The sequence below is a fragment of the Pinus tabuliformis genome, chromosome Q (assembly GCF_031772625.1).
Source record: "Pinus tabuliformis cultivar Carrire ecotype Pingquan chromosome Q, CPIR1, whole genome shotgun sequence".
Taxonomy (NCBI): domain Eukaryota; kingdom Viridiplantae; phylum Streptophyta; class Pinopsida; order Pinales; family Pinaceae; genus Pinus; species Pinus tabuliformis.
The window spans coordinates 241,678,280-241,685,658 of record NC_142296.1 but is presented as its reverse complement, the minus strand read 5'-3'; positions in this window follow the sequence as shown (position 1 = coordinate 241,685,658).

Genomic DNA, 7,379 nt, shown 5'->3' with positions numbered 1-7,379 from the left:
TCTCAATGGGAGCCTATACTAAACTAAAATATCTTTCTCATGAAACCCATGATGCAAGCATTACAATAATTTTATTTTTCTTCTTTTACATCTCTTACATAAAATAATAATTACATGTAATTATGAAGATCAAACCTAGTTACACTTTACAACACTAATATTGTCCCATTAGTCCTCATTTCGATTCTTTAGGGTTTCAAAGAATATTAATATGGAGAAACTAGTAAATCCCCCAAATTCTTAGGTAGTTGCTAGATATGGTCCATTAAGACTTCCAAAAAACCCTCATGATATGCTTGAGAACTATCTTGAGCTTCTTCCATTTGCTTCCATGATTGTACCAATAATTTAGCCATAGATCACGAGGATGTGTATTTAAGAATTTTTGTACAAATTTCAGAAGGTGAAGCTAGAAAATGGTTTAGAAACTTATCTTAGAACTCTATTTCAAATTGGGTAGTTTTAGAAATTTCTTTTACAAATCAGCGAGGTACGAAAAAAGTTCATCAATATTATCTAATAGAATTTTCATCCCTAAAAGGAAAGGATAATAAATTTGTTCTTGAATTCAACAAGTGTTTTAACAAAATTTATAACAAGATTCCCCCTACCCTAAAACCTTCTTCAAAGGTTTCTAGAGTAACATATGTTAGTGTTCAACCTTGAATTTTCCCTAATTTTCACTAATTTTCCTTCTTCTTCTGATCTTGATGATATACACTTATTTTATTCAACTAAAAATGACCCATATCCAAAGAGGAATTGTGCCTCTTGAAAAGTTATTAACCATGATGATATTTATAAGAATCCAACGACCAAATTAGTGGAAGATGATATGGAAAAGGTAAACATCAATAATTCCCATGATCCTAAAGTAATAAAAATTTCCAAAACCTTACCCTCGGGATTTAAAGGAAAATATTTAGATTTCTTAAATCAGTATAAGGATATCTTTTCTTGGATCTATGATGAGTTGAAAAGCTATAATACAAAAATGGTTGAACATAAAATCCCTTTGAAAGAAGGGGTAAATATATTTAGGAAAGAGTTAAAGCAGGTTAGCCCTATTTTGTTGTCTCAAATCAAAATGAAAATTAAGAACCTATTGGATGCTAAAATCAAAGTTACCCTTAGGTATTTTGAATGAGTGGCTAACTTATTTTTTGTTAGGAAAATGACTAAAGAAATATGATTATGTGTAGATATCAAGAACCTAAATAAAGCCTCTTTAAAGGATAACTATCCATGAATCAAAATGTATCATCTTTTGCAACAAGTAGAAGGTTCCACAAGAATATCGATGTTTGACTGTTTGTCCAGGTACAATCAAATCATTGTGCACCTTAAAGATAAATATAAGACAAAATTAACTACTCCTTGGGGCACTTTCATGTATGAAATAATTCCTTTTGGACCAATGAACTTTGGAGCTACTTTTCAGCAAGCTATCGACATTATGTTTATGGATGATAAGGACAAATTCAATGTTATTTACTTAGAGGATTTGACCATATTTTCAAACACTAAGGCATATTATATTAAACTTTTGAACCAAATATTTGAAAATTGTATGGAATTTGGTTTGTCACTAAACCCTAAAAAGTCTTACTTTGTCATGCTTCTCTTTTGTTTTGTGTTCTTCATGTTCATCCCCACATATCCTCTTTTGTGTGTTGACTTCTTTCCATCATGTCCCACAAGAAATGGGACAACATGGGCATCATCCTCTACTCAGTATGCCCATACTAAAATTCATTGTTTATTCATGCAGGCCATTAATTTATTAGGGTGATAGGTAGTGGGATTAAATAAGGTGACCTAGTTTATAACACTTCACAAGAAAACTATCCTACTCGAACCTCTGAATTTGTGTCCTCTCCCTCAACTCAGCTATAAATTACATTTTTACATAAATTACATAAACAATTCATATAGTCATATTTACATAGGTGTAGCAAAAAAAGGTTGTCATAGACCCCAACCCCTTATGGGAACATCATTCTTGGTGTTCTATATATTGAAACAAAAATACAACAATGAGATTTATATTTATAGCTCTTATATTAACTTATACAGTGAACAAAATGGGTAAAATACCCCCCATATAATCATCCATTTCCCAAGTGGCTTCATAAGTGCTTATGTTGCACCTCGATTTGATATATAACTTGATTCTAGAGCACAATCTAGCTCTAGTCTAGAATGAATTGCGGTTCTAGTTGGAATTCTCTCTCGAATTCATTCTGTGTCACAAACCAATCCACAGTATGATTAATGTCATGTACATATTTCTTAAACAAAGAAATGTGGAAAGCATCATGTGCTTTCACTATGGGTGGTAAGGCCAATCTGTAATCCACTAGTTTACTCTCACAAAAATATGAAATGGTCCACAAAATATTGGTAATGTCAACTTAGCACAAAATCTTGGTAGTGTCAACTTAGCACAAGATCCTATTCTTAGTGAAATATTTCTTGGTTTGATGCAGAGATATACATTCTCTCTCCCTTGAAATTTCTTTTTCATTCTCTGCTAATCTGCGTAACCCTTTTTCTCATCTTGGGTTTCCGTTAATTTCCACCTAATATTAATTACCTACTATTCCATTTCCTGCAGCATATCATGTTCAAGAACCACCCTATTTATTGGATTATCCCAGTTGATGGGTGTGCTACATTTTCTACCATATAAAGCTTCAAAAGGGCTCATCTTTAGTGACTCTTAATGCCCATTATTGTAGGAAAATTCGAATAATGGTAGGAACTCTTCCCACCTCTTTGGATAATGGATGACACACATCCTTACAATGTCTTATAGAACTATATTTACTCTCTCAATTTCTCCATCAATCTGAGGATTATACTCTATGTTGAATGCTAGCTGAGTTCCAAAACCAACAAATATTTATTTCCAAAATTTTGAAGTGAACTTGGGATCCCAATCTAATTGATATTCTTGGATATACCATGTAATCTAAGTATCTCCTTCATGAAAATATAAGAAAAATCAATTGCCTTGTGGGTGGACTTGACAACTATAAAATGAGCTTCCTTGCTCAACTTTCCCACCACCTCCATTATAGCATCATGATGTCTGGATGTTTTTGGCAGTCCTATGATGAAGTCCATAGAGATGAATTCCCACTTCCATTCAGGAATGGGGATTGGATGCAACAATCTTGTAGGGTGTATGCATCACACTTTAATTTGTTGACATTCCAAGCACTTGGAAATGTAATTAACAACTTCAATTTTCATGTCCATCCAATAATACATTTTATTCATAGTTGTTATCATTTTCTAATAACCAGGATAACCTAAAAAAGTTATTTTATGAAATTCATTGATGGTGAGCTTCTTTAAGATTCCCATGCAAGGAACATACCATCTATATTTGAACTTCAATGTACCATCATCAGTGAGTGAGTAATTCTTTCTCAATGATCCTTTTGGCTCTTGTTGCAAGAGTTCCTTCACATGATGGTAATTCTCATCCTAAAGTAATTCCTCTTTTATCTTTTCTTTGATATCAACTTGACAAGTACTTATGGCTTCCACATGAGGCACTTGTAGGCTTCTACTAAGTGCACCTGTTACTTTGTTCCCTTTGCCTTTAATGTAATTTATGTCAAAGTCAAACTCACTGATCAAGGCTAGCCACCTAGCTTTTCTCGCATGTAACTTTGGATGATCAAATAAATATCTCATCCCCTCGTGGTCTAATATTAAAACAAATTTTCTTCTAAGAAAGAAATTCCTCCACATTAATTTAATGCATGCACTATTGATGCAAGATCCAATTCATGAGTGACATAATTCCTCTCATGCTCATTTAATGTTCTTGATTCATAAAAAATCGCATGCCCTTCTTGCATTAGGACTCCACCTAGCCCTTCCTTGCAAGCATCTGTGAGAGCCATGGAATCCTTTTCAAGATCTGATATTCTCACAACAAGTGCATGTGTGAGCAGGTGTTTGAGTTGTTTGAAGTTGGTTGCACTCTGTTGACACCTAATCCTCTGTGATTGGGTGAATTTATGTAAATAGTTAAATTAGGAATGTGAACAGTCATCAGGAGATGAACTGAGCAGTCACATTATTTGTATATAACAATAGCATACCTAATGAAATAGATCGAATCAGTTTTACTGCCAATTGGAGTTACTGCCTGGCCTGACATGGTATCAGAGCCAGCTCTCAAAATAAGTTGTAACTCCCTTCATTTTTGCTACTGTGGGCTGCACGCTGGTCTGAGCACTAATCCACTGAGCGTTGTCCCTCTGTCATTCTAAATGAATTGGTATGCGTTTAACTGTATTATTGTATGCGTTTCTGAAGTGAGCGTTGTCCTTGTACCTGCGTTGGACATGGTATTAAGGCGGTGCACATGGTAATAATTGAACGTTGTTGTAATAATTGAATGCTATTTGAACGATGGTATCTGACATGGTATTAAATGTTGTTTGAACACTGGTATCTGACCTGGTATCAGTTTCATATTTTTGAACGCTGTTATACGAATATAGTTTCTTTTTCAATGAAAATACTGTTGTTGATTAATACGCCTGAGAGATATTAACATCTGGTGCGGTGAGCCACATCCCATCTCCTCTGGATCTGTTCATAGTGGCGTAAATGACAGACTCGAAAGCCTTCGACCGCCTCAAAAACCAGACAAGAGCACTGCGCATAAACCCTTCAGCTAGCAACCGCGAGCAGAGGGTAGAGCATAACGCCGAGGAAGAATGATGCAAATGGAATTGCGCAACCCAACCTGATGGATGAAATGCGTAATGTACAGCCGTTGCATTTGGGGCACTTAACCTCCATCGTCGATGCCGAGGTGATCTTGCGCTTGCTCTCCATTATAGCTTGTTGCCTGTGCTGTCCAGTGTGTAAAAGATTTTTCCCGAGTTCGAACAGCCCGTTCTTGCCTGTCCCATATTTTTTTAAAAACGTTGTCCCATATTTTTTAAAACGTTGTTCCATATGTTTTAACAATGTTTTAATACTGCCTGAAATACGTTGAAGCTGCTATTTTTAAATAAGTTCGTATGAGGCCTGAATGGTATACGATCCAATGGTATGGTGATTGGTTTCAAATACACTTTGAATAGTTCGAATTCCATTTGCAACCGAGATTTTGTGCTTTTGTCCCTACAGTTGGATCCGATTTGATTGTTGGTGCCATTCATATGTTTGATGCTTTGCCAAAGTTGACCGCTGTAAATTACAGTTCAAAGAATGCGCATGACCATGGTATTTATAGGTGAAGTTTTATGAGATTTATATAAGATTTATAAGGTGAAGTTTTATGAGAGTTATATGATGGACTTATATAAAACTTATATGAGGTTTATGTGAGGTGAATTTATACAATGATGGATTTATATGGGTCACATTGTGGATTTGAAATCCTTTGAGAATGCTTTTTTGAGTACATTGGCAGAAGTATTCTTTTCTATCAGCAAATTTTTTTTTACAGAATGCATTCAATCATCTCCATGGTAGGAATAGTTCTCACTGGCAAGGAGAACTATCCTGAATGGTCCCGGATGATAAAACACACCCTCATCTTCAATGAGTTGTGGAAAGGAGTGTGTGTCGAAGAAGGAGACAATGACCCAGTACAGCCTACCTCAGACAAAGAGCTCGTCATTTGGGAAAACAAGAACAGCAAAGCTTATGCATTAATCGCAGCATCTGTAAATGAAGAGGTGAGTCGCCATATTTCGTCATATTCAACTGCCTTTGAAGCCTTACAAAAGCTGAAAGAACTCTATGACTCACATTCTGCACTTGAAGTTGTTCAGCTCATGATTAAACTCTTAACTCTTGAACTACAAAATAATGATCATCTTGCTCTTGCATCTGAAGTAAAGTCTATAATGCATGATATCAAATCCACTAAGGTTGAGCTGGATATCCCTCTTATTGCTTTTCTCAAGGCACTCTATCCTACTTACTCCAATTATCTTGAATCTTTGCAAGCAAATGGAAATCTCAAAGATATAACCTTTGACTCTCTTGTGAAAAAGTTTGCTGAAAGAGAGAAAGCTTTTGGAAAGAAGACAGCCCCTGAATCTTCTGAAGAGACTGTGTGCCTTGCTCATAAAGAAAAGCATCCTGCTCAAGATTCTACAAGAGGAAGAGGTGGACAAAGAGGAAGAGGAAGATATTTCAGAGGCAGGGGGGGCAGACATTCTCAAGGAGAAAAGGCAGATCTGCATTGCATTCGCTGCAAAAGAAATGGATCACATGATGCCTCTACATGCAAGCTACCATGGGACAAAATTGAGCAGAAAAGAAACCAATAGAAAGGTAAAACTGATGATACAGACAAAGGTAAAGCACCTGAATCCGCTCATTATGTTGAGGCACAATGTAACATTGGAGTAAATGAAGATTTGTTTAATGCTTCACTTGCTTGGAAAAATGATTGGTTGCTTGATTCAGGAGCAACCTGTCACATGACTCATAGAAAAGATTTTTTTGAAGATTTCACTGACAATGTTGATGGAGCAGTATACTTTGCAGATCAATAAAAAATCAAGCCATCAGGGATTGGCACAATCAGGCTTAAACTGCCTGGTCTTCCAGACTTTCTTCTGGATCATGTTCTTTATCTCCCACAGCTCAAAAGAAACTTCCTGTCCTTGGTCCACATCCGCCAGCAAGGTCACTCCATTCATATGTTTGATGGAAAGCTTGAGGTAAGAAAAGCATCTGACCACTCACTTGTCATGAGGGGAATAGAAGAAGAAAGGCTTCTCAAACTACAAGGAACCTCTGCTCATGCACAACATTTCTCATATATTTCTCATCATGAAGAAGGTATACTTCCATCAAGTTTACTATGGCATGCTATATTTGGACATTTAAACTATGACAGTCTCCGCTTATTGAAGAAAAATGGTGTTGCTGGTTTGCCTACAATTCCTAGAAAACTTAAGCAATGTGATGCTTGCATTCTAGGAAAGCATAGCAAACAGTGTTTTCATGATTCACATTCAAGAGCACATAGGAAGCTTGAACTTATTCATTCAGATTTATGTGGTCCAATGCCTGTTCCTTCTGCAAATGGAAATAAATATATCATGGAATTTATTGATGACTACACCAGAATGTGTTGGGTTTATTTATTGAAGAAAAAATCTGATGCTTTCAAAACATTCAAGAATTTTCATAAACGGATTGAAAATGATGCACAATCTCATATTGGGTCTATTCGCACTGATAATGGAAAAGAATATACATCAAATTAATTTGAAAACTATCTTCGCCAACATGGGATCAAACATCAAACAACTGTGCCTTATAATCCCCAACAGAATGGTGTAGCTGAAAGAATGAATAGAACAATCTTGAATATGGTACGA